Source organism: Diceros bicornis, chromosome 8 (genome assembly GCF_020826845.1).
Source record: "Diceros bicornis minor isolate mBicDic1 chromosome 8, mDicBic1.mat.cur, whole genome shotgun sequence".
Classification (NCBI taxonomy): Eukaryota; Metazoa; Chordata; class Mammalia; order Perissodactyla; family Rhinocerotidae; genus Diceros; species Diceros bicornis.
The window spans coordinates 47,948,301-47,975,776 of NC_080747.1; the positions used below are offsets into that span (position 1 = coordinate 47,948,301).

Genomic DNA, 27,476 nt, shown 5'->3' on the forward strand with positions numbered 1-27,476 from the left:
AATAATACCTATATTGTTGGTTTCTTGTGAGGATTAGGTATAGTCCATAGAAAGTGATGCTCATTACTTTAAAGTAGTCTAAAGTTAATCCACAGGAAAAAATTAGTCATACTTTATTTATTTTGAACATGAAATATTGTTTCCTGGCTTGATAACTAATTAGATGATTTCAAAGCTCTATTCCAGTTCTTTAATGCCAGCGATTTTTTTTTCCAGTTGATTCTAAATCATTAGCCAAAAAAAAAGAAAAAAAAATCAAATGTACTTTAAAAGTAAGAGATTTGTTAATATCTTAAGGCTACTCCAAATCATGCCGTAGTATAAAATGATTTCAAAAGGGTTCAATTTATTTTGAGCAATGGCAGCCTCCCCTAGTCAAGGTGACTAATTTGAATTTGATAGCTCTCACTTAAATGTATAACTTCTATTAACATAAAATCTTAATAGAAGGATGGATATATTAATCAGACAGTTTAATAGACACATCTTATGCATTTTATAATATATATTATATAACACTTGGATGAATTATTTCATTCACCAGACATTTATTGAATATCTACCATGGGCCTGAACACTATTTCCAAGTAGGCAATAATCATTATTTTCCTACCACTCTTCATTTTGCTTTCATAAGAAAAGAGGTGAGGTGTATGACTGAAGCAGATACCAGAAATGAGAAAATCATCTGACTGGGAGTCCTGCAAAAATAATGTGACCAACATTCCCAGAAGAATAATGTAATATGCCCTCTATGAGCTCAGCTTTCAGGAAAATCCAGTAGGCAGTCTTAAGGGGAACCCAATTTCCTGGATATCACTGTAACGCAGATTGCATGTTAGCACTGTGACAACATGTCCATACAGAATTTTCCCCTTGTGTGCATCTTATTTGGGAGTTTAGATATAGATGCAAAATAAAAGGGAATTTCTGATTAAGGCTAGCAGTATTTTTAAAATCTGATTGCATTCTTCCAGAAAATATTGAACTAAGTTAGGTTTAGATGGCACCATATAGCAGAAAATGTGGCCATGAATAGTCACTGAGCCTCCTCCATCTTCAGAGATGCATTAAGACCTTTCCATAGTATAGTCTGAAATATGTTGGGGAAGGATTCTGATTAGCCAAACTTGGGTCAGCTGTCTTGCCTAGACCCGTCAACCACGGCCAAGGGACAGGGCCAAACAGTACGGACAAAGCCATACGTACATGGATTCATTCTTAGGGAAGGTGGAGTAATTACGAGTCAGATATCTACTAGTGTGTCTAGTATAGTCCTTTTTTTTTTTTTTGTGAGGAAGATCAGCCCTGAGCTAACATCCATGCCAATTCTCCTCTTTTTGCTGAGGAAGACGTGCCCTGAGCTAACATCTATTGCCAATCCTCCTCCTTTTTTTCCCCTTTTTCTCCCCAAAGCCCCAGTAGATAGTTATATGTCACAGTTGCACATCCTTCTAGTTGCTGTATGTGGGGATACTGCCTCAGCATGGCCAGACAAGCAGTGCGTTGGTGCACGCCTGGGATCCGAACCAGGCCGCCAGTAGCGGAGCCCGTGCACTTAACCGCTAAGCCATGGGGCCGGCCCCCTAGTATAGTCTTAAAGGAGCATGGCTGAGAAGCAGAGCCCAACTGAGTGGCAATGTTTTACAAAGGAACAAAAAGTCTATTTCCTTCCTTTCTGGTCCATGACAGTCATTATTGACTATAGCCATGTGTCCTTTAACCATGGGGATAGGTTCTGAAAAACGTGTCATTAGGCAATTTCAGCGTTGTGTGGACATCATAGAGTGTACTCACACAAACCTAGATAGTATAGCCTACCACACTTCTAGGCCACACGGTGCTAATCTTATACGACCACCATCATTGATGCAGCCCATTGTTGACCAAAACGTCCTTATGCTGCACATGACTGTATCCCTGGTTGACCATGATATTTTCATTTGCAAAGTACAAGCACATTTGCCTTTATAAGAGGAAGACCTTAAGAAAACAGTGTTGAGTTTCTGAATATTTTCATATTTCTAGAGTCTAGAATCTAGACACTGATTTGATGCTTTTAAGGCAACTATGTTTGTATGAGTGCTGAGTATTTCTGCAAGAGCCAGTGTTCCATCAGTAACATTATAGTAAGTGGCTGAAAGCATTTGGTGTTGAACTTAATTTGCAGTTAAGAAAGGTAATTTAATTGTGGAGTCTAAGACAAGGTAGCTGGGAAAGTTACAGACAAAAAAAAAAGAGAAGTTTGTTGTTCCTTTAAGTCGCCCAGAACCGGCATGTATGTATGCAAATATTAAAGAAATTATGATAGAGAGTTTTAAGGAGACACTTCCATTGGGAAGAAAAAAGTCAGGATGTGGAAAAAGTTAACCACTTAATTAGTTTTAACAAATATCTAGATCTAGATTTACCTTATCTAGATCTATAGATAAGTTTCCAGGTCATTAAGAATGTAGAATACAAGGACCCTCTTTTGGACCAAAAAAGAATAAGGGTGAATTGCTTGAAGCAAGGAGAGAATAGACAATATCAAATTAGTAGGGCAATATAATTTAAGTAAGATTTTACAGTCTTTAAAATGGTCTTTTGATGTATATTCCAGGGAACAGAGTGCATCAGTTGATTCTTCTTAGAATTAAGCTATCCTATAGGGAAGCCAAGTACGTTCTGATAGTCTGTGTAATCTATATTTGAATCATTAGTCTAATGAAGCCAAGACCCCTTAGAATTCTAATTATGCCATGGCATACTGGAATCTGAGTGCTATGCTTTGCAGATATGATTTAACCTTGATTACCTTGATTTATCAGTGTTTCTGGGCCCAATAGCATTTAAGACAGTAACTGTCTGCTGACACTTTTTGGGTATTAGAGAGTATCTTTCCTGAACGCAAAAGCTCAGTAATTGGAAATCTTGTGAAAGTTTACACCTGATTGAAGTAGAAGGTCACTTCATGTGAAGGAGGTATTGTCTAGTGTCTGTGTTAGTTATTCATTTGGTTACTGAAAACCTAAGGTATACAAAGCTCAGCTCAGGGTGGCTCATAATGTCAAGTCATAGGTTGAGGAAGAGCTAAATCGTGAAAGAACCCTGATTTTCAGTTGGACACATGACTGCCTGGAATAGTCAACGTTTCCCATTAGCCTTGCAGCTAAGTGTTACCATCTTGCCGTTTCTGAGGAGTAAATGAAAAGGGAAATGGTGAGTGCAACTTTAGGAAAATGTCCTTGGGTGTGAGTATGCCTTTCTCTTCCTCCTTTTCTTCTTTGCTCCTGCAATGTAGGCATAATTGCTAGAACTGGAATTGGGAATAAAGGTCAAGCGTAGCTGAGCAAGAAGATAAAGAAAGTATCTGTTTCTTTGGGATGCTTTGGAGGGCCATAACCGCCCTGGATCACCAACTGCTAGACTTTCACTCAAAAAGGAAACCAACTTCTATCTTGTTTAAGTCATCGTTCTTTTGTGTTTCTGTTGCTTGCAGCCAAAATGAATCCCAACTATTATAGAATGTATGGATCATTTTAAAAAACATTTTTTGCTTTAACCAACTTTTTCCCCACTAACTGAAGAACTACCAATTCCAATCAGATAAGAGGACTTTTACCAAGTACAAAAAAAACAAGATCACTCTGAATATATGCATGCATACCTTACATACTTACTCCCCTTATATAACAATTATGACTGAGATGTATATAATTGTACAAAAGCCTTATCCATATCTCTGTTTATTTCTATAGAAGTGATATTTGTAAATAGAAACACTGGATTAATGACATATATATTCTATAAGGCAGTTGATACATATTGTCCACTTTCTTTCTGGAAAAAATGGGTCAGTGTACATCAGTAGCATAGGGGCATGCCTGTCTCAACATACATTTGTTAGAGTTTAGTAATAGGGCACTGTTACTTTTCAGCTAATTTCATGGGGGAAACATGAAACATGACGGATCTGATAATTGTATATATTTTTATGTATTGGATTTGTACATGCAGAGCATATTTCCTTACATTTATTGGCCATTTGCACTTATTCTGTGAACAGATTTTCCATGTTCTTTTCCTGACTTTCATGCTGTTGGAGATCTTGGTGTATTTCTTATTAATTTGAAGAGTGCTTTGATCAGAAAATTTTAATAGTTATTAAAATATCTTAATTTTGGTTATCCTATTTGATTGGATATTCAGCTTTTTTAATTTTAAAGGGGTTCTTTTCCATTTGGTAAATATTGATTTTTTTTTCAATTTTAGTGGAGCTGAAGCCAATAGTGCCATCTTTTTCAAAAACCACTGTAGCACAGAGAGCTATCGTGTGTAATAGCACCTTTGCTCAAACATCATCTGTGATACTATCCTGTCCCTGAGAAGAAGGTGTTAAATCTAGTTGTGGAGCAAAGAGGGCACAGGATTTACTTGATTTTATTTTTGTGGAAGGTTCACCTTAGAAAAATGTTGGCAAGAGTCATGGATTTCCTGGCAATGGAATGGGACGCTTTATATGTTAAATCAAATATAGAAGACTATGCCCATCAGATTAAAAATGATTTGGAAGCATGAAGTTTGAGCCTAAAATAGAGGTAGCTGCTGTAAAAATTGTTCCCTTGACCTTTGATGAAATTGTATAAACAATTAGCCTATTCTCTTTCTTTCTTTGCTTTTCTTTAACCATCAGTTGTTTTTACTCACTTCTTTTCCTTTTTGGTTCTTTCTCCCTCATTATTCTGTTTGTAATTTTGTTTGTGGTCAACTCCTCTTTGGTGAATACTTTCAATTACTTATTTAACTTAATATGCTTAGTTTTCAGTTAATATGTTTCTTATTTTGATAAATATATTAATTCGATTTTGAAATTTCATTCCTTTCCCATATCCTTCCAAACCTGTCAAGTGGTGATAAGGTTGATTCTAAAAATTGGTCTATAGGTACTGTTTATATTTCTGCTGCTCCCAGTGATAACATTTAATATCTATACAGCACGTTTCATTGTACATTCTATTAGTTTCATTGTACATTCTATTATTTTATTACTTTTCTACATATATTCTTTGGGGAGATGAATTGAGTAGTTTCCATTTTGTCTGCTTTACAAATAACAGCCTGTTGTCACAATTGGCTACAGTCTACTCTTTCCAAAATTATTTAAGTAACAAGTGACTCCAGATGTCAGTTTATATTTTCTTTAAGTACTCAGGGGCGTTCACAGATACCCTATATTAGGCAAATTCAAGTAGCCTAACTTGAGCCTGTGAACATCTAGTTGGTCAGAATTCAGCAAGAACATTAAATCCTCTCATATTTTAAAAAAAGGAATTACAATGTGCTATGTACTGTGGATACAGAGTAATCTTGTGTTATACAGATGACTAAAATTTGGAATTTGCATTCAAGGAAGATCCAATAATCTGAGGAGGCATATAGACAAGCAACTAATTATTTTAAAAGAAAAAGAAAAAAGCAGAATGAAATAGGTGTTATTGTAGAGATACCATCAAAGTGCTATGGGAATGTAATGGAAGGGGTGATTATTTTGATTGAGGTTGGTGAGAAAAGGCTTCTTGGAGCACTTGACACTGAAATTGAGCTTTAAAGAATGAATGAGATTTTGACAGTCACTTACAATGGGTATGGTCTTTTAATTCTAGTGAGAGTTTAAATTCTTCAGATGTTCTGGGCTTGCTGTTACCTCCCTAAGAGCTCTGGAACGGCATTAGATCATTCTGAATATATACATTCAAATACAATTTGGATATAATGCGCTTGTTGGATCTATATAATAAATGTTAGTTTCTCTCATAATCGTAACTTGAATTTGCTGATATAGAAAATAACACCTTAGCCATTTCAAATCATGAAATTTTAGAGCAGGAAAAGACCTGAGAAATTACCTACTTAACCCTCTCATTTACAAAGAAGGCACAAAGAGGTTGAGTAATTGACCAAGGTCACTCAGTTAATCCGAGCAGACTTTTCCTCTATCAGAAGGCATTGCTTTGGAATCGGCACCTTTCTGTATCCATTATGGTAATTTTTATTGATGTCGTGAAATAAATCATTGATTCCTCACGTCCTATTATCAGAGAAGGATACTTTAAAGTCTGCAATGAACTTGCACGTTGAGGTAAGTTTGAAGAAACATAAAATGGACCAAAGGCAGAAAACTCATTGGGATCTGGTACCTGCATGATGAAAATATGGAATAACCTGCACCTAAGCAGAGAGACAGTGGCAGGACTTTCAATCTGACGTCGTTTACTCACCTGGGGTGCAGTGGAGGAGCAAGAGAAGAGAGGAGAGAGAGAAAGGGGAAGAGGGGGAGAGAGAGGGAGAGAGACAGAGAGGGAGAGAGAGAGAGAGAGAGATTGGGAGAGAAGTGTGCCTGAAAGCCGCAAGAAGTACCCTTTGTTTGACAAACCCTGAAAGGGAAGCCTCTCTCGTTGCCACCTCCAAGCGTTTGCCGAGCTGCTAGGTGGAGCCCGCGCGGCGGAGCCCGAACGTACTCCAGATCCGGGTTTTGCCTGCCACCCCTTTCCCCCGGCGCGAGCCCCCTCCCCGGCTCTCAGCGCTCTCAGCGCTGGCCCGCCGCCGTTCATTCTGGCCTCGGCTCGGGCCCCGGCTGCGTCCGCCGCGCCGGCTGCGCGGCCCCGGTGCATCCGCGCTCCGATCGGCTCTCGGCGCGTCGCCCGGTCGCCTGCTCGCCCGGCACCGCTCGCCCCAGTTCCCAGGAGCGGGGATGCAGATGCTGCCGCTGGTCTGGGTGGGCGCCGCCGCTGCCGCTGCTGGCTTTTCCCGGACTGCTCGTTGCCTCCGCTCCGGCAGCCGCTGCTGCCGCCGCCGCCGCCGCCTGTGACTCGCCCCCTCCCCTTTCTTTCTTCTCTTTTTGCCTCCGTCCTCTTTCTCCGGGTGTGCGCGCGCGCGGGTTGCACGGTTGGCTTTGGCAGGAGCTTGCTCGTGTGTGCGCGTGTGTGAGTGTGCGTGTCTGGAGAGCGCCAGAGCCCTGCTCCCTCTCGGGCAGTCGAAGAAGAGAAAGAACCGAAGAGGCGGCGGCGGCGCGGAGCCCGGGGCCGCGCGATGAAGCTCCCACATGCCTGCAGCTGCCCGGCGCGGCCGGCGAGCTAATCAGCCACCCCCCGGGCTCGGGGCTCCGCGGCCCCCGGGACGCAGCCCTCGGCGGCCCGGCGCCCGCGCGCCCCGGCTGTGCACCGGGGAAGGAGTTTGCGTGGCCCTCGCTCCGGCGCTCGGCGAGGGTTGCGGGCGCAAGAGGAGACCCTCGGCGGGGAGAGAACCTCGGGAGAAGGAGGGGGGTTCGGCGGAGAAGCCACCCCTGGCCCTCGCGGCTCCCCCTACCTATTCCATCGCTCCCGCTCCCAGGCGGAAAGGGGAGGACGAGGAAGAAGAAGAAAAAGAAAGAGAAGGGGGTGGGGTGGGAGAACTGGATATAAAGATCGGCTGGGGGGATGGTGGAAGATTTTTGGTCTCTTCAGCAGCGTCTTTCCTTAAGCGGCAGCAGCAGCAGGAGAAGCAGCCCCAGCTATGACTGCCGCATGTTAATAGCTGCCGCTTGGGTCCCTCGGCTGCTGCTGGAGGCAGAGCCTGACTCCGAAGTTGTGCAACTGTGGACTGGGAGAGACGTTTGAACCCTCCTCTCTCTCTGCTCCGTTTTTACCCTCTTGGTGTGTGTGAAGCGAGGAAACGTGAAGGAAGACAAGCATTGGTTCTTTTTTTTTTTTTCTTTCTTCCTCTTTCTCCATGGCTGTGTAGCAGAAGAAAGGGGGAAGGAGAGACTTTTTGTTGTTGTTTCCTTGGCTGGGGTCTCCACCCTCCTGCTGCCTTCTCTGCGCTTCGGTTATCATCCTTCTTTGCCTCGTGTAGTGGGGGTGTCTTCGCTGGGGCCAGTCGGTCTTTTGCCCCGGGCTCCATGGCTGGATTGTGGAAACTGCACCCGGCTGCAGGTTGTTGAACAACTGATGGGACGATCTCAGGGACCGGCGGTTACGAAAGGTAATTTATTCTTCTCACTCTTCCTAATCTTGGTGGCCCTGGCCCGGCTCAGGCGGCGGCGTCCGCGGGGCGGGCAACCGAGGGGGTGCAGGATTCACGCACACTCACCCTCCCACTCGCACACTCGCCCGCACACACACTCATCCGATCGTGATGCGGGGCGGGAAGGGAGCCTCCTGGCTGGTGGGCGCTGGGGTTTGGCACGGGTTCGAGGTTTTTCCAGCTATTGGGCGATTTGGCGGCCGGGAGGGATGAAGGGGAGAGCAGACTGGGCGCATTCGCAGTCCAACACGCTGGGGAATAGGAACGGTTTCCACTCCGGGAATTGTCCCTCCTCTCTCACCCCAGTGTCATCCCCTGGTGGGGGCTGAAAGCAGACCAGGGGGCGCCTTCTCTCCGCCGGCCTCGAGCCGGTGCGGATGGAGGCGGGAGCGGGCTGGAGGACCGACAGGGACCGGGTGAGGAGCTGGGCTCTCGGGTGATGGGGACTGCGGGGCTGCGAGCCCGCCGCGATCCTCCCTGGACGCCTGCCTGGAGCATCCATGGTGGCCGCGTTTGCCCAGGTCGCGCCCCTGAGTCGTGGAGCAGCGCTGCCTCTCTGCACCCCGCCCGTTGTGTCCCCTTCACGGCAGTTTAGTTTAGACCTGCTTGCCAGGCTTTGTTAGGCGGTTTTGGCTGAAGAGAGCTGCTACTTTCGTGGGTGGCCCGGGGCGGCGCGGTGTCGGGAGTGGGCACGGGGCAGGGGGCGGTGTTGCACGAATCGAGGCGGCCGGGGCGCCGGGGCGGGGTGGCCAGAGTATTGGTGGCCGCGGGCGGCTGGGTTACAGGTAGGAGGGCAGGCGCCCTGGCGCTTCTCATAGGAGAAGAGGAGGCTCCGGGCTGCAGCGGAGCGTGGGTGCTGCCGCGCCCCCGCTGCTGGTCCCACGTCGGAGCTCAGGGGCAAAGCCTACCAGGCCCCCCGGCAGTATAGGTGGGTGGGTGTGTATGTTGCGGGGGGACGAGCTCCGCTACCAGGGTTAGTTGGCGGCGGGGCCGGCGTGTGAGTGTCTGTGCGCGCGTTCGTGCGCTCGGGGGATGGCTGGGAGATATTTGCGGGGATGGCAGAGCTGATGCTAGTTGAGCTGAGCTTGCGTATCGAAATCGCCTGGGATCCGCTTAACTGGAAAATCTAGTTGCGGGGGGCCGCATAGGGGTTGGGAGGAAACCTCTCTGTGTCCCTTTGGCCCAGTCAGGAGCACCTCCGCAACATGCGTGCGGCACTGGAGAGTCTCTGGTGCAGCGCTCGACGCACCCCAGATTGGCCCTGATGAGGACCAAGGGACAGAGTAGTCATCTCTCTGGTAGATTGAAATAACCGAGTGAAGCCTGCATAACCCCTGGTCCCTGGAATTCTTTGGCCACTTTCCTCGCTCCGATAGAAGCGTGCTCTGCTTTATTTATGGCCAGAGATATCATAGCAATTGGGCGAGCTCGAGGCGTGCGAGCCACCTCTGGGTGTCTCCTCCCTATGCCTGTGTGTGATCCTGCCAGCGGTGGTTAGAGCACATTGTAAACAACGGTGTAAGCAGCCCTGCCACAGTCTGTTTTAGAGTCGAACCTGGTGGTGTCTGTTGTGTTTACTTTCCTGGGTGGATTACTCATTAGGAAGTATAAGCCTTCTTGCACCTCTGATTTTACATCCTTTTAGCCAGCTGCTGGGGAAATGAGGAGACGCACAGACTCTGGCAGGAAGGAAAAATTGCCTTCTCTGTTTTGCACTGAAGTAAATAGGCGGTCTGCTCATTTAGTGTCATATGGGCTATCAACACTAGTTAAAGAATGTCGTAGAATCTGCAAAGAAACACTTCTTGAGTAATTTTTCATTTGGAGAATGTTCTCTATTTCCCTATGAGATGAAACAGAATTTAGCCAGATTTCCCTTGTATATTTTTCAATCTGTAATGGTACTAAATGACCTGGAGTTCTGGCGCCCAATGTTTTGTATGTGGATTACAGAGAGAATTGTCAGGTCTTTTATAGTATCACCAAAAGAGGTTTCCAGATTTGTGTAGGAGTTGAAAGGATATTTGTGTTGAAATATCTCTCAGCTTTGTTTCACTCAATCTTTTTTTTTTTGGTAACTAAAGCAAGGGTTAAAAATGTACAAAGATTGAGTTTTAAAAAGTTGAAAAGATAAACTGCTTTTCAGTTCCAATAATTAGAAGATACGAAATTCCATAGTTGTAGATTAGCTTTGATGGCTTTGGTGTTTGTTGCAAATGGCTATGTTCTATTTTGTTTAAAAAAGTATGTAAAATGGTACTTTGTTTCTAGGTCCTATACTTTCTAGTTTTTTTTTTTTTTTTAAAGATCTTGACTTCTTGAAAAAGCTTAAGTGGCAAAAAAAAAAAAGAATACTGAATCATTGATGCCTTATTTTGATTAAGTTATATTTTTAGAAGTTATTGCTAATGGTAGTCATTTTAATAGAAAACTTAGAGAATTGTGACTTAATTCATGAGACTCTAGTTCATGTGTTTGTTTCATTTCTAGAGGGAATGTGCTAAAGTCTTTATGCTTGCAAATATTTCTGAAGATTAAAGAATACTTGTCCTCTCATTTTAGAAGATCTAATCGCAGTGATTCCCAGTCCTTCCATTAGAAGATTTGATCAGATCTGTTCTTTGTTTCCTAGCAGCATGTGTTTCCAGGCAGTCATACATTCCACAGGTCCTGATGTCATTAGAACTGTGTCTGTCAGTGTATTGTGCTGTCTTTAGCTGAAGGTGAATGTGTCAGAGTTCTTGAATGCCATTCCATAGCACTTAGCACTAAATATTCAATAACCTGCTCTATTGGTGTATATGGTTGACTGGACTATTTCTATAAACTTGAAGGAGGTGGAATGATTAGTATAAAGGATTTTGTGAACTATTTAAATTTTTTAGATAGACTGCATCAGACATCCCTGGCCTGAAAAGTGATAAGCCAGCAGGTGATTTGCCTGATGGGTAAATGCTTTTGATGTCTCATTTTAAGTTGTTTGGTGTGATTATCCTTCATATTGAGAGCTCTCCTCGAAAATATGAATGGAAGGTCTTTTGGAAATGATTTTCTTAATAATGATCTTCGTACAGCTTGGAGATTTAAATATTCCTTTCCACAGGGAATAACAGCGAGTCTGAGACTTACTGACTCCGGCTACTGTGCCTGGAATTGTTTCTAGTCATTAGGAAAGGCAGAATTTTTATGGACTTGATTTACCTTTGATTCCATGGTTAGCTCTAGCCAAGGAAAATCCTAAATAGAAAATAAAAAAGGTTATAAAATCAAAAGGATTGAAGTTAGTCAAATAACATAATGCTAAACTGAATTGTTTTTCACATTTTATTTGGACCAATTTGCTGGTTGAAACTCTTTTTGAAAAGGGCTGCCAAGGAGTAGTGACAGTTATTGTTGGAAGTGGGGCATTTTTTGCCCAGTAATCAGCAAGGAAACCTGATGGTGACTTTTGTATTTAAGAACAGAGAGTGATTTTGAGAAATGCTCTGCAGCCTTAAGGTAGCATGATGTGAATGGCTGGAGCAGTCGGAATTAGAGGGAGATGATCTTTCCTTCAATTTTACAAATGGCTATTTTCCCTTTGATTTCTTAAGATTTGCATTATATTCAAAATATGCATTTGCTCACAGAGGAAGGAACCCTAAAGACAGAGGCTATATTGTAATTTAGCATTTGTTTGCCTTCAAGGACATATTTACACTTAGATTTCTATTGCAAGTATGTCTTTTTCTTTTATGCAAATGCATTTCTTTATAGAATACCCTATTTTATAATAAAATATAAAGTAAAATATTCAAATATGTGTAAGTTCCTCCTGCCATTTTCCCTTTGTTGTCTGTGTGCATGTGTGTATGTTCTTGGCCAGTTTGAGAAAGTAGTGTGAGCATGCCTCTAGATAGCATTTCTGAGTCCCAAGATGCGCATATTTTTCCTCAAACCTTTTAATGTCCTTACCCTGGTCTGAGTGTCTATATGGCCCAATAAAATTAACTCTACCACTGCATAAGTAACCATGTGTAATTTTTCTCTTAGAATTATGAAGTATGCTCATATACTCACAAATACAAAATATATTAAAAAAATTAGCCATCCTACTCTTAATTAATCGAAATTCTCCAGTTTTGTTAGGGAGTGGGTGAAAGGGGAGAGTTCTTCCTATATTTGATCAGAACAGATTGTATAGATCTTAATAATTTATGTCTTGCTTATGTCTTATTGACACTTAAAACAAGAATTTAGTTTAATATTATCTTATGAATTTCTTCATAAGAATGATTACATATACATATTAGAAGAAGTTAACATTTGGTCTATATTATTCAAGAATTTAAATAGAATATTGTTGGTGGTAATCCTATTTATTATGAAAATTATCTCTGAGATGGAAAATTAAATCACCCAACTGAATATTTCTTGTCTGGTAAAGCTTTGATTTCAGTTATTTTGTAGAGCAGACAACCCTCCCTTCTCAAAGTGTGTTCTGGGGAAACTTGTGGGTCTTTGAGACCCTCTCAGAGGGTTTGTGAAGAGAAAACATTTTCATAATAATGTTAAGATAGATTTGCCCTTCACTCTTATACTGTAACAAGTGTACAGCGGAGTTTTCCAGAATGTATATGATATGTGATGACATCATTGCTCTGATGGCATATGGCGTGTGTGCTTGTGTATTCTTGTGGTTTAAAATTTTCCCGCTTTAACTACTAATACGTAGATATTGATGGTTATAACCAAGAGAATCAAAAGTTGCTTTAGGTCATTAATTTTTAAGTTTGTAAAAGGGTCCTGGGATCAGAGAGTGAGAACCACTGATGTTGACTTTTCCAAGATCTGCCTCCTTGTATTCACAAATATCACCCCATCTGACCATATAAGGAGCCATCTAGGGTGAGAAAACAAGTGGATTGTTCAGGCTTTCGAAAGACCCAAGCAGGTTGGATATTTTATTAGTTATTTGACATTTCATTATTCTTTTCCCAATCTAGACAGCTTGTTTTTAGTTTTTTGGTCCCCAGTTAGTGAAACAGAAACTTGAAATCTGCAGGTCTCCACCCTGATCTTGTGACAGTTGCACAGGAGCTACGGGGAAAATTTAAAAGCAAGCCACAGGTCTTGAAATTCTGTTATCTGGAGAGGCAGAATGGTGTAGTGGTGAAGAGAAGGGACTCTGGTATGTTTGCCTAGGTTTGATAAATTATTTGACTTGGGCAAGATACTGGATCTCTCTATGCCCAATTTCCTGATACGTTTTAAAGGGTATACAGTTATACCTAATTCATGGGTTGTTGTGAAGATTTAATGGGAAAATGTATGCAAAGTGCTTGAAACAGTTCCGAGCACATAATTACAGGATTGCAACTATTTGCTGCTGTCATTATTATTATTATCATTATTATTATTTACTAGGTTTCATGAGAGTCCCAGGAAACATCAGTTAACTCCACATGTGATTCAGATATGCAATTATGTTTCACCTCATTGTTTTAGAGCATGTCTTAAAAATGCTATTAAGTTTGAAAATTTCATATAAAAGATAATCGTGGGTTTATTTTACCCTCCTACTTTAAAACTCATGAAGAGTTATTGGGATTTTTTTTTTTTTATAGTAAGGATTAATAAAACACCTTTCATCGCTTGGGCTAAGTTTGAAGTAGGGTAGAGTATGAATGCCCAATTAAATCAAGATTTCAAAGACCCTAATTGAATATTTATCTATCTTGGGAATTATTAGGGAGGAAATCACTTTTCTGAAGTGATATCAAGACAACTCACTACATTCTTAGTCTGTTAATCACTATCTAAGCATCACAACAGGCCATTTTCAGTGAAAAGGATCCTTGGGGTAATTATATTCTGTGGTTCAGTTTGTTTGTGAGTGATAATATGCCTAACGAGTAACGGAAGCTCCACATAGAGATTAGTTTTACTAGATGCTAAAGTTTAACTGGGGAACTGTAAGACTTCTGAATGGCACTTTGACATCTATTTGAAAACTTTGTAGATATATTTATAAATTATATACATTTTTGAGGTATATTCCATGGCTAGTTTAATTTCTGACCTAGGCCTACCACTATGAAATTAGTAATGCAGATTTATCTTCTCCAGTACTTTGGTTAATCCTGATTAGTGTTGTAGAAACTAAATTGTGCTCCTTAGATGGACACAGCTGGGCACTGTCCCTAATAATGAACTTCTTAGAAATGGCCTTTGGAATGAGAGACACTTGAATACAGTCCCAATTCTGCAACTTTCCAGCTCTCATCTCTATCTGTAAAATAAAGGTAAACAAATCTACTTTGCTGGTTTGGAATGCAGAATAGTAAGTAGATAGAAAAGTATCTGATGGAGTGAGCATTTATTGAATTGTACCAATTGTTATTAGTCATAGTATTATTAGAAATATCCTTAAGTAGCATTATTAAGAAAATTTAGCTAAATCAACTATCATTTTCTTAATTGAAGAGTTCTTGATGAGCTATGTAAAAATCAATAGCGTTTTCTTAAGCAGTTGAGAAAGGTTTCACAGGTCTTTTTGTCTTTTTCATGTTCTTTCCCTCTCTCCTTTTCTAACCTTTTATTAAGTACCTATTTCTGAGCTCTTCCTCTTAATCTTAAAATGTTATGCTCTGCTACTAATTCTCCGCCAAAAATCATAATCCTGACAGGAAAATATTTTTGATAGCCACCAAGTGTCTGAAGACTGACTTTAAATCAGGTATAAAATGAAAGTAGCAATTTAACTTAAGACATTTTAAATTAAACTCCTGATCATCTTTCACATGGCGTCAGCAGCTCTTTAAGCTTTAACTGCATCAGAATTTTCTCCAATGTCGTAACCAAATTATCATAAACTTCCAAGATTTAAGGATTCCCATACTTTTAAAAGATTTATAATCCCAAAGTTCAAGTCCTTATGAGATTGCCGTAAATGCAGATGAACCCTTAAAATTCAGATCCCAAAATTGCTTTGAAGACTAGAAGTAGGGAAAGGGTCATAAATAAGTCCAAATTTTAGAATTAACATCTGTATTTCAGTGACAGTTGCCAGTAAGAGAAGTTAGTACAATGTGTGACTTTTACCTATAATTACCCAGTGGAAAGAGTACAACATGGTAGGTGGTAAAAATGAATGAAAAAATAAGTTGCACATTGGACAGCTGACTTGCTAAATTGTACCAGACTTAAGTGTTTTAAAGTATGATTCAAGAAAATGAAAGCCAAGTAGAAACGACACCCCCTTCTGTTTGATCAGCTTGTGTTGGTGTTGAAGCGTCCCGCAGAGGCAGAGTGTGTTACTATTCAAGACAGCCCCAGTGGCTCCACAGTAGCCTGAGCCTGTGAGAATAGGGGAGAGACTCAAGCCCAGTTTTTGATGTTCTGCATGGGTGGGTAACCTGAATACTAAAATGCATTCCATTGACAGCTGACCCTGTAAGAGGTTTTTCAACAGTGGTCTGTTTTGTTTTGTTTTGGTTTGGTTTTTTCTCCTTTTCCTTTCCTCAAAACACTTCCAAATACTTTTGGATAAGAGGAAATGGTCCTGACTGCCGGTCATCTTTTTGAGATGAGATTTTCTTTCTGGCAAGAATGGAAGGGCTCAACTGGTTTACATTTATGTCTTTTGTTTTTCAAATTTTCAGTGTTCTTGATTTGTCAATGGCTGATGGTTATTATTTGAACCTTAACTCAGAATACTGATCATGACTTCAAGGAGTAAACAAAGAGTCTATTGAGAAATAGTTTTGTGTTAACATGAGTCTATATCTATAGACTTTCTTTTTTATATTGGCTTTAACTGTTCAGTTGAATTTGTCTGTTGTTTTAATCATATTATTAATCATAGTTGACTTTGGAAGAAGAGCTTAGGCAACTTTTCTTTTAAAATAATACATAATCATTGTTTGAATTTTAGGCATTTTCAGTTAAATTTCACTTTAATTTTCAGTTTTTATGTATGACTTAAATATTATTTTACACTCATTCCAATGCTGCATATTTTATGATAACATCTCAGTTGTCGTATGGACTTAAATTCAACTCAGAAGATTTAGTAGAATGGGTGAATTCATTATTTCTCTTTTAATTGCAAAGACATCTCCAACTAGCTTTAGGCCGCAATGATTAATTTAGTGGGAGGTTATTGTGTTTCTCACATGAAGAATCTTGGGGAAGGATGGAGGTTTACCTAGCCATCAGAAAGAATTAGCACCTTGAATCCCGCTAGGATTCTGCTCTGGTTGCATGCCTACCCAGACTACCACATTTCCTTCTCTCTGCCTGCTAGATTCTTTCCCTTTCAACACAGTCTGAATTAGGTACCCAGCTTTAGATCTATCTACTGTCACAAGCTTAGTGAAGTCAGTAAGGATATTGCAGTTCCTCTGTGGATGGACGAATAGGTTGAAGAAGGAAAGGCTCAATTAAGAGAGGGATCTTGTCCACAGAAAAAGGCAGAATGGTTGATAAAACCTGAATGTCTACTACAGTGATCCTTTGTTAACTGAGACAGATCAGGCGTTAGGAGAATTGGTTAGGAAAACCATTAAAAATGGGTTTGCTCTTTTCCTCTAAGTGGCCAAAGTGATCTTGGAAAATGGTTCTCTAGTCACTTGAGCCAGAAAACCCAACAAAAACATGCAAATCAAGGGATTCAAATCTTCAGGTATAAGAATACCTGTGAAACTGCCCAAGTTATCAAGGCTATGCATATCTGAAAAGCCACCAGATATCTGAAAATGTCATTTACATAAGCAGTGTATGCCATTCCATCATACCATGGTGGAGTTGCCATCGTACAATGCCAAACAGGGGCACTGAACACAGGTTTGGTGGCACATTAAGTGCTGAAGTTTTGCTATGCGTGCTTAAAAATACAGAGAGTAATGCTGACCTTACAGGTTTAAATGTAGATTGTTTAGGTGTTGAGTACATCCAGATGAATGTAACCCCCAAGATATGCCCTCTGACAGAACTCGTGGTTGAATTAAGTTCTCCACCAGCCACATTTAAGATGGTCTTTACTGAAAAGGAACAAATTGTGGAGATGGGACAGAAGAAAAAGTTATCCCAGAAGAAACTGAAGAAACAAAAACTTATGGGAATCAATACAGCATAAAATAAATGCAAATAGAAGTAAAGGCAGAAAAAATGGGTTTGCAGATATGAATCCATCCATCTGTTTGGGACATCTAATTATTTTACACTTGCTAGTGTACTCGTCATGTCATGGTACTGATGGGAATATATATTTATTCAAGTGAACCTTATATTTAGAGGCAGAATATTCAAAAGTACGTCAAGTAGGATATTTCAAATAAATGAGTATGGATAACTTTATTAGCTGCCTGAAGAATCCAATGAAAATATACTTCAACATATCCAGTATAATGTTATTGAAATGACAGACATCTTATATGGATCCATTATTACAAAAACTCGAGTCTGGGGAGTGTTAATGCTGACACTTGATCAGCTGAAGTAAAATGGTGCTTTGGAGGTATTATTTGGATAAGTTGGGAAAACCTCCTACATTTATTGGTTTTTATTTTTTCTTTATTCAAAACAGAAAGTTGTGTTGACTTTTCATTTTTAAGTACCAACTCAATATAAATAGTAGCATAGGATAATTTGGGAGAATTTTTAAAGGTTAGTAGAAACCTTAATTAGAAGAAAAAACTCCCATGTACCTTCTTTATTGTTGCAAATCCTTGAAGAAGAAAGAACACTAAAAATTAGTAGGCTGTCAACATTGTATTTTTATGATTTGACATTATTAAGCAAACTTTGGGAGTATTTCTTTTTTTTGGTGCACTTGATTAAATGTGTGATCTTATCTTGGTGAAATAGCCTGCTGGGCTGCAGACAGTAGTGTTCAGAAATGAAATTCGCTTAGAGCCTCTGAACAGACATTTATTCAATGAGAACCTTTCTTGAATAATGGATGATGGTGAGATTGCAGTAGTGTATATGTGTGTTTTCTTCCTTGAATATGAGGGGTGTTGAGCTAGAGCGACGGCAAAAAAGTAATGGGGTATGAAAGAAAGCATTAGATTTAAAGGTAAGAAATTAACCTAGTTTATTACAAATGAGTGAACTCTCTGTATGAAAGACTCATAGTATCAATGTCACAGGATGGTATGCTAGTCCATCTGCTTTGTTTCACTAATCTTGCTGTGTTAATTCCTTTCCTGCTACTTTCTCTTAGCTTGGTAGATGTTATTCTGGAATTTTTGCTACTATCCCAATGTATATGATTTATGTATGCTCTTTTGATTCTACTTGGGTAGAATCCAATAATAGGTGAATCACCAATAATAGGTGAATTTTGATTCCCATTCATTCTTCCCAATGAAGCTTATTCTACATGCTGAACGATCATATTTAAAAAAAAAATTTTCTGATTATAGTACATGCCTGTGTTGAATTCTTGTAAATACAGAGATATGTACAGTCAAAACAGAAATTACCCAATATATCATAATATAGTGGTACATCACAGTGTTCACAGAGATTATTACACACATATTTTTAGCTTCATTGTCCATGTATTTTATCCGTGTATTAGCGGTATTTTATTTGTATATGTGTGTGTGTTTTAGTAGAATTGAGGTTAAACTGTGTATACAGTTTGTATAATTCTCTTCAATTTCCCAATGCCATTAATTTTTTTTGAAAGCATCATTTTTAATATTATAAAATTTTTCATAGTATGAATACACTATGATTTGTTTAAACACTTCCTTATTCATGTGGGTTGTCGTATTTTGCTAGGATAAGTAATATAAAGCTTGGCCCATTCTCTGATGATTTCTATAGCACAGATTCCTTGAAGTACAGTTCCTAGGACAAAGAGTAAATAATTACTTGTTTGACTTTTACTACTTGGTTACAATGATCTGCATGCATCATTGTTCTCTGTGTGTAACTGGGCTTCCTTTTTGGAAATTCTTAGGAACTTCTCAGTCTCAGCTGTGTATAGTTAGTAGTTACTAACTCATTGGTTATGTAGAGTTAATAAAGTTAGTAATATACCAACTGTTTGTTAATTCTTAAGAATTACTAACTCTCATCTATATCAATGTATAAAAGCTGAGGTCCGTAAAATAGTCAGTAATAAAAAAATGAAATTTACTGGCTATTAACATTTAAATAGGACTGTGCCTAATGTCTTTGAATTTCAAATAATATTAAAACAAAACTGTACAATGAAACTGATTTATGAAGAACTAAAAAGTCCACCATCCACTTTATGTCCCCATAAAATTTCTTAGTTTTGTTCTTTGCTCCGAATGGACCTCTTATCTCTTAAGTTCATCTAAAACATCAACTTAACAAAGTTCTTCTTTCTTTACCAAACCTCTTGTGGAACCAGAAAATTGGTGGGCTTCCTTGGTTTGGGCTACTCTAAACTTTAAGTATGAAAAGTAGAAGTAAATTGTCAGTAAACACTTTTATAGTTATTGAAGGTTGTCTATAAAAGGAGAGAGAGATCAATAAAGAAAAGTAAACAGACCATGATGACTCATAATTAGTGAAAATGGACTCAGATTTTGGTCGGTGTAAGTTCAGTTAGAGGTCTGTCCATAGGAATAAGAATGAGGTACAAAATATGAGGTGTTACAGTAACACTTAAGTCAAGTGGAAGAGTAAAATAGCAGGTGTATAATGCAACTTTTTATCGTTTTTACAATAATACCAATACCTACTGAATTTGATTTCATTAATTCATTTTTTAGTTAAAGGTACTAACAGTTGTACTTTAAGTCGCGTCTTTGTGACTTCTGCTTCCAATCGTAAAGGCATATGTTTAAGGTACATTTCTAGAAGTCAGATTGGAAACTGATTCTTACTTCACTTTCTATATTTCTTTAAATCTGCACCAGAACATATTTATGGACAGAGTTTAACGCTTGATTAATAAATGAATGAATAACTGCATGAATGTGCTTTATGGACCTGAAGAAACAACTGAACATGAAAGCAGTTTTGAAGTTACTGTTGCAAGATAAATTCAAGTGCCATTGAAAATTGCTCTGTACCTGCATGTGGAATAATAAAGGCATAGAAGGAATCCTAAAAGGCACATTCTTGCACACTTTGTTTCCTCAAAAAAAAAAAAAGTTAAATTCTTGTTGATTATCAACTCCTCATTTGCTAATCAATGGGTATAAAGTTTCGATTATGCAAAATGACTAGGTTCTAGAAATCTGCTATACATACAACATTGTGCCTATAGTTAACAATACTATATTGTATGCTTAAAAAATCTGTTAAGAGGGTAGATCTCATGTTAAGTGTTCTTACCACAATAAAAATAAAAATTAAAAAAAAAATAAATCATCAAGAATTGAAGTGACTTGCCCAAAGTGACTCTGCTTGTTTATAGCATATGCTGCCTTCTATCAAGGAATTTCTCAGTCTTGCACTTGAGAGTTCACATTTCTGATTCCAGGCATGGCATTGTCACTTAGCAGCTGTATCACTCGGATCATATAACTTCTCTAGGTCTGTTTCATCTGTAAATAGGGGATAGGACAATGGGTTCTTTCTAAAACATCCGTGAGATAAAATAAAAAGGTAAAGTTCATTAGAATAGAATACCTTTGCTTGCAGTTAATTTTGCAAAAAAACTTAATTCATAGTTGATTTTATAAGAATTTTCTCATTACATCCTTCTTAAAGAGCTAAGGTACAGTATTGCATGTGGTAACAGCGTATTTTAAAAAGATAAAATAGGTTAGACATTCTTTTTGTGAAGTTTTAAAAAGAAAATGACATAATGAAGATATCTTACATTCTTTAAAAATGTTAAGGAATCGAATACGTTTCATATTTCTCAATGTTACATTTCTCTATTATTAAAGATACTCATGTTTTCTTAACAGTAAATCATTTTAGGATTTGATATAGTTTCTTAAATCAACTTTCTTTCCCTTTTGTTTGAAAATCAAATAAATTCTACATCCAGAGCTTTGGGCTCACAGTACTGTTATCTTATATCAAGGCAATCAACATCTGTTCATTTATAAAGTAGCAATGTATATATTGAATATACTGAATATCAAATACAGTGTACCCGTCACTCCTTTTTTCCCCACATGAATGAATTTATTTACATGAAATTATTACAAATTATTTTAAGGTTTAGGCATTAACTTTCATTTAGTTCTATATTAATCAAATGATCTTTACTGACTAATAAATACACATGTAGAGAAACACAAAATGCAGTAATGAAATGTATATTAAAGAGAAGCGAAGAGCTAAAGTAAAAAGAGAGCATAAACTTGGGAGTCAGAAATGCGTGATTTCCAATCCTCTCTCTGGATGGTCCTGGAAAAGCTACTCAAACTCTCCATGCCTCTGCTTCCTCATGTATAAAATGGGGATCAAAATAATACCTTTCAGAGTTATTGTGAGGATTAAATGAGATGATGTATATCAAACATATAGCACACTGATAGCTTTTGTTGTTTGTGTTAATTTTTTCATCTGTTGTTGCAGCTGATATCTTCTCCTAAGTGAGCCGCTCAATTGTTCTGCTTTTTTCTGCAGTTCTCAAAAGACCAGCTTCATTAAATCATTCATTTTGTCATTCGCTATGTATTTGTTAGCACCACATGTCTGCGTCATGCTGAGGATATGGAGCATAACATGGCATAAAGAGCCTCTGACTTTATAGCACTTGCAAAATCATGGAAATAAAGAGGTATTAAGCAATGTAGCTATTATTAATTATTTAGTTAAAATTGTGGTAAGTGCTACCAAGGTCAGCTCCAGGATGCTATGAGAGTTGGAGCAGCAGGATCAGACCTTGTCTGCGTTGAGAGGGTGAGTAGGATGTGGAAAGACTTTGCAGAGCAAGTGACGTTTGAACTGAGATATGAAGGTTGAGTAAGCAGCCCTAGAGAATGTGCTGGTTCACTGCTCCCTTCACATTCTGTCATCAGAAGAGCTCATCACAGACCCAAGCGTTTTCTAGTGGAGGAGGTTAATAGAGGTGAGTAAAGGGAAGAAAATTCAGCATAGTTGCCTTGATTTGGCAATAGGGACAACACACCTGAATTTTTCATTTTACCGAGAAAGTGAACACAGAAAATGTCTTAATATCAGTTGTCTGCCTGTAATATTAAATTTCAGAATGTCATAAACTATCTGTTGACTATAAAGAATGGTCAGGCATTGTAGATTTGAGATAAGGAGAATACTTATGATCTATATGATGTTGAAACTAAGATTTCCTAGATTAGTTTTGGAGATGTGTATCTGTGTGTTTATCCCTGGGAGGGAGTTTTACTCCAGAAGGTTGATGGCTATTCATCCTTACCTAACTGCTCCCCATTCTCATTGGCTTATTAAGTGTCTGGTGTCTCTTGGTCTTGAGGAATTCTGTGAAAATGGAGGAACGAGCTTTAGGAATACCAGTGCTCAAGTTGGCAATGCTATGATTATGACTCTTTACTTGTCAAAGAACAGCAGTAAAATATTAATCTGGAAAACAATAGTTAAGAAAAATGTGGTATTATCATTTAGTAAAGACAGTAGACTTTATCTGTCATCTCACCACTTTTAGGTTTAAGCTTATTTAAAATTTTGGAGGCATTCCACAGTATGTGATCATAAAACCAATTTTATTGTTATTTAGAACAAATCATTGAATGCTAATAAAATAAAGTTAAAGTATGTTCTAGAAAACAAATGATATTAGTTTAAGAGTCTATAGGCAAAAGGATAAATAAGGGTGGTTTAAGAAAGTTATCTCAGTGAAATAAAATCTTTAATAGAGAGAAAATACTATAGTAAGAAGATAGTAAATTTGACATCATTAATCTTTTTCATCCATTTATCAACAAATATTTATTGTGTGCTTCCTCTGTGACAAAATTAAACACAATTGTGATAGAGATTAGAAAAGAGGAAATACATGCTGAGTTTTATGAGAACATTTGACCGAGGGATCTAGGCACTCCAGATGAGAGGTTTTCTCATCCTGTTGAGCCCTGGAGGATATGTCGGAATTGGCCAAGCAGACAGCCTTCCTGAAGCAGAAAACCTGTTTCAAGGCCAAGAGTAAGAAGGAGCTTGGTTCATGTGAAGAACTCAGAGAAGGTCCTAGTAGCTGGAACACAAGGATTGAGGGAGGAAGTGATGTGAAATCTGGCTAGGGAAGTAAATAGAAGTCCAGAATTTGCAATGTTTTTTTAAGGTTAAGTATTTTGGACTTTATCTTAAGAGCAATGGGAAGTCATTAAAGGTTTTAAGCAGGGCAATAACCAGATCAGATTTTCATTTTACGAAGATCATGTTGGCTGTTCTGTGTAGAGGTAATTGGAGGAGGCATCAAGAGGAGATGTGGAGAGACCAGTTAGACAAGAGTCCAAGCTTCTGCCGTGCCCCTTCTCAGCTGGGAAGTGTAAGACAGAGCTTGCCTCTCTCTGGCCTCAACTGATTCGTGTATAAAGAAGGGGTTTGTATTAAATAATATCCCTTTCAACTCTAATATGCTGTACTCTAACTTGATTATAAAGACATGGGGGAGCTAAGTGATGGTAATCGTTGTTTAAATCATTTTATCTGAACTTGTTATTAATTTTTACTGATCTGCCTGTTGATACACTGTTATAATGCTGTATCCAATTATTTAATCAGATGTATTTTTTAACTGAAAGTTAAAATTCGTTCTTTGGAGACCTATAACTAGAATTTATTATATATTTGTATTTTAAATGCTATATAAAAATTGTAAAGTCTGATGTTGGAACTACATTTAATTTAGTTAAGAGGGTTTAAACCACAAAGTTCTTTCATTTTGGTCAAAGTGATTTATTTATAAATTTTCATTATTGAAGTCATTCAGAGGAATTCCTATTTTAATGATACCTGTAAAGACAATAATACGTTTCTTACAACACTACGTGGTCTGATAGTCTGAGTGACAAATGCAAAAGAGTTGACTGTATATTATTTAAGAACTTCTAAGACATTTTGCCTTTTATGTCTTTAATTAATAATTTAAATATTTTATTTCCCTCTTATGTTCTGTCCTCTAATTCCCTGTAGCCTTTTGTTATATCTCTTTTATGGCATTTATGACATTCCACCATGGCTTTTGATTATTTCTCTTCTTGTTTTATACCTCTATGGAAATATAAAGTCACTGAAGGCTGGGACTGCTTTTAGTCTTCTCGTAACCTGGAGAACCTGATTATGTAAATAAGGTTTGTGTTTTATGTTGATTTTTTTTAAAGATGAGGGTGTAGTATTTTAGATAAAACATCATACATGAAATGCATCTTGTATGACTTAAAAAATAGGGGCCGGCCTAGTGGCGTCGTGGTTAAGTTCGCGTGCTCTCCTTCGGGGCCCAGGGTTCGTGGGTTTGGATCCCGGGTGCAGATCTGTGCACCGCTTACCAAGCCATGCTGTGGCAGGCGTCCCACATAGAGCAATTAGAAGGGTGTACAACTATGACATACAACTATCTACTGGGGCTTTGGGGAGAAAAATGGAAAAAAGGAGGAAGATTGGCAACAGATGTTAGCTCAGGGCCAATCTTCCTCAAAAACAAAACCCAAAAAACATAAAAAACACAAAAAAACTCTTGGTTTTCCAAGCCTTAAAAAAAAAAATTTTAATAGCACAGACTCAAATGACTTGGCTGTATCAATAAGACAGTGATTTTAGAACATGCCCTTTAGGGTCAGATGAACTTGAGCCTAATTCTAAACCTTGGAATTACTATGGAGCAGCTGTGTGACTTTGGGTCATTTTCTGAGCCTCAGTTTACTCTGTATCGTTAGGCTAATGATATCTATGTCATAGTGGGATTGTGAGAATTAACTTAAATATAAAGCACTGCCGTGAGGTTTGGTTATTATGAGAGTCAGATGGCAAAAATAGGTGCTGTTAGCCTCGCTTCACGTGGCGAGAAGGGGCGGAGCACAGTGATTCAAGCCATCTCTTTTTTTCCTTTTGCTCTCAAACTTTTTGCAAGATTGACATCACATTTTATATCTGCGGCCTTCACTCTTTATAGCCTTCCATTTGGAATCATTTTGTCATGTTACTTCATGTACACCATACTATCTTTTTTATCTCTGACTTATTCTGAAAGGAATGATTATCTAGCAATTTCTGAGATACAAATGGAAGCCTGAACACTTGCAGGCACTGTCAGATAAGAATGCCAGAAATACCTTTATTACTTATGTCTGATACATTCTGCAGACATAAATATCTAATATATAGAGACTATCAAATACAGTTTGTATACTTAGTATTCAGGGCAGACATAGTCTTCCCCTTTCCCCAATGTACATTTCCCCCTAAATCAACTATTTTTAGGATTTGAAGAAAATTGTTTATTTTAAAAGTGACAACTTAAGAAAATAGTATTACTGTCACAAAGAAATAACTGTTGCAGAGTACAGGGTATAAGCTCAGAGTCCTTTATCTTGAATAAACTTCTCTCATGTTGAATGGAATACAGTTTCATAAACACGTATACAACAATGAGGAATTATGATTAAGTAATACTTAGCAAATTTATTGGTGGCTTTGAGAAAAAAAACAATTGACATGCATAATAACGGCATAGTTTTCAAAAATATTTTGAAGCTAGATATTCTGAAAGCAATTGCAGATGTGTATGAACTAGGACTTGGCCTGTGAGAACTTGCTCTTCGACGTAGGCTTGTAGTATGATGTCAATATTTGTGTGCTCTTGAAGAACTGCTATTTCAATATAAGATATTCTCTGTTCTCTAATTATAGTATGGAGAAAGAGATACAGTTTTAAACCTTTCTTGACAGCTGAAAGGGCGTTTTGAAAGAACCTAAAAACCTTGAAGTTCTTGTTCTTGGTAACCAAATATCTTATTTTACTTATAATCCTAACTACTCTAAAAGTGAATTAGTAATTTTCCTGTGAGTTTTTGAGTCTCTTATTGGAATTAATACTTTCTTCCATAATTAAATTGTTTTATTATTTATTTTTTCTGAATGTTGTATTAAAAAGAACTATTAAACACAGTGTGACACAGTTAAATGTATAAAAAAAACTTTATTTTGAATAATTTTGGGTAATTGTAACCAGCCAGATGTTGCTAAGTTCTTATTTAATCAGAGATAAAAAATATTCGCAATATAGTTTTGTCTGGCTGTCAGCTTAGATAAATGAATCCATTTCAGTCAGCATGCTCCTAGTGAAAAAGGGAGGGGATATAATAACATTTTTCTAGCTACGTTTGTTGAAAATAAATATTAATCTTCTATGTGGTTAAAACCATGCTGTGCCAATTCCATCATAACTATAATTGCAGAGAAGCCTTTTAGATTTTTCATTTTTATGAATCTTACTTCTTTTTATCCTTCTTGAGGCATTGAGTTAGAGTCTACTTTTGTTTAGATTGTGCGCCCATGTAGATTTGTGTTAATCTTATATTATCTTGAGGCTATGTGTTAAGACACTATTGAGTAGTTTATTCTACAGATATAATGCTGTGACGTGGGCAAGATTTTTTTTTCCTCCTAAACCTGAACCTCTATCTTTACCTTTCTTTTCAATCTGCTGTGCTTCACAGGAGAATTTTAAATATTAAAATGGTGCATAAAGTAAAACACTAAAGGAGAACAAAACCCACACTAACAAAACAAAACAAAATAAAGCATAAAGCCAAAAAAAATGTTAATTTCAAGCTCCATTAGAAATGCCAGTGAGAAGAATGCAGGAAGGCATAATTGGTACAGGGACCAAATTGGTAAGGAATGAGTTTACATATCTAGTCTCTTATTGTGCAGTCAAGAAAGGTAGAAAGAAAACTCAGACCGTAAAGTGAATAATTTCCTCTTAAGACAATATCAACAGCATCACTTTTCCATACTAATAAAAGTTTTAAAATTAAATTTATATTCTGTCTTAGGAGCCTCCAGTATTGTTGTATACAAGGAGTTGTAGTAAGGTGTTTGATATTATGACTGTAATTGTTGATTTTTGTCAAATGTATGGAAAGCTCATAGGGAAAATTGTTAGCATAGTAGAAAACCACTGTGAACTGTAATAATTACCAGAGCTAATTGATTGTTCCAGCTTATGTGGATGTTTGTCTAGGCTATTTATTGAGGAAATATAGAAAATGAAGATTGAAGTTGGAATTTTATTTCCCCCTCTAAGAATAATTCCTAAGGATGATTCTCAGATTTTTTTCTTGAAAGTCATGTTCTCTCTCTCATCTCAGTTTTATTCATGTCCTCTCCAGAAAGCAAGTTTTGAAAAGGTTCTTCTTAATTGGTACATAGAAAATTGATTGGAAGAATTTCACAAAATTCTCTTTGGAGAGAAATTAGAATGCCAAGGAGGAGGGGGAAATCATTGACATAGTTTTCTCTCCTCCTGCTTTTATTATAGCATTTTGAGGAAAGAGTAAAGCACA

At 38.2% G+C, this 27,476-nt stretch overlaps 1 protein-coding gene and 1 pseudogene across 13 annotated transcripts in view; both read left to right on the plus strand.

Annotated features, from left to right (window-relative positions):
• The first annotated feature begins 6,633 nt into the window (after positions 1-6,633).
• Positions 6,634-27,476, plus strand: part of ADGRL3 (adhesion G protein-coupled receptor L3) — a 784,802-nt gene continuing 763,959 nt past the window's right edge. For 11 of the 13 annotated variants that reach the window (XM_058547158.1, XM_058547157.1, XM_058547171.1 and 8 more), the window contains exon 1: positions 6,634-8,001. The gene's annotated coding sequence lies outside the window, so the exon portion shown is untranslated. The remainder of the gene's footprint in view (positions 8,002-27,476) is intronic. The other 2 variants (XM_058547163.1, XM_058547164.1) reach the window with 1 other exon arrangement.
• LOC131409642 (large ribosomal subunit protein uL22-like) lies at positions 8,803-18,720 on the plus strand (annotated as a pseudogene).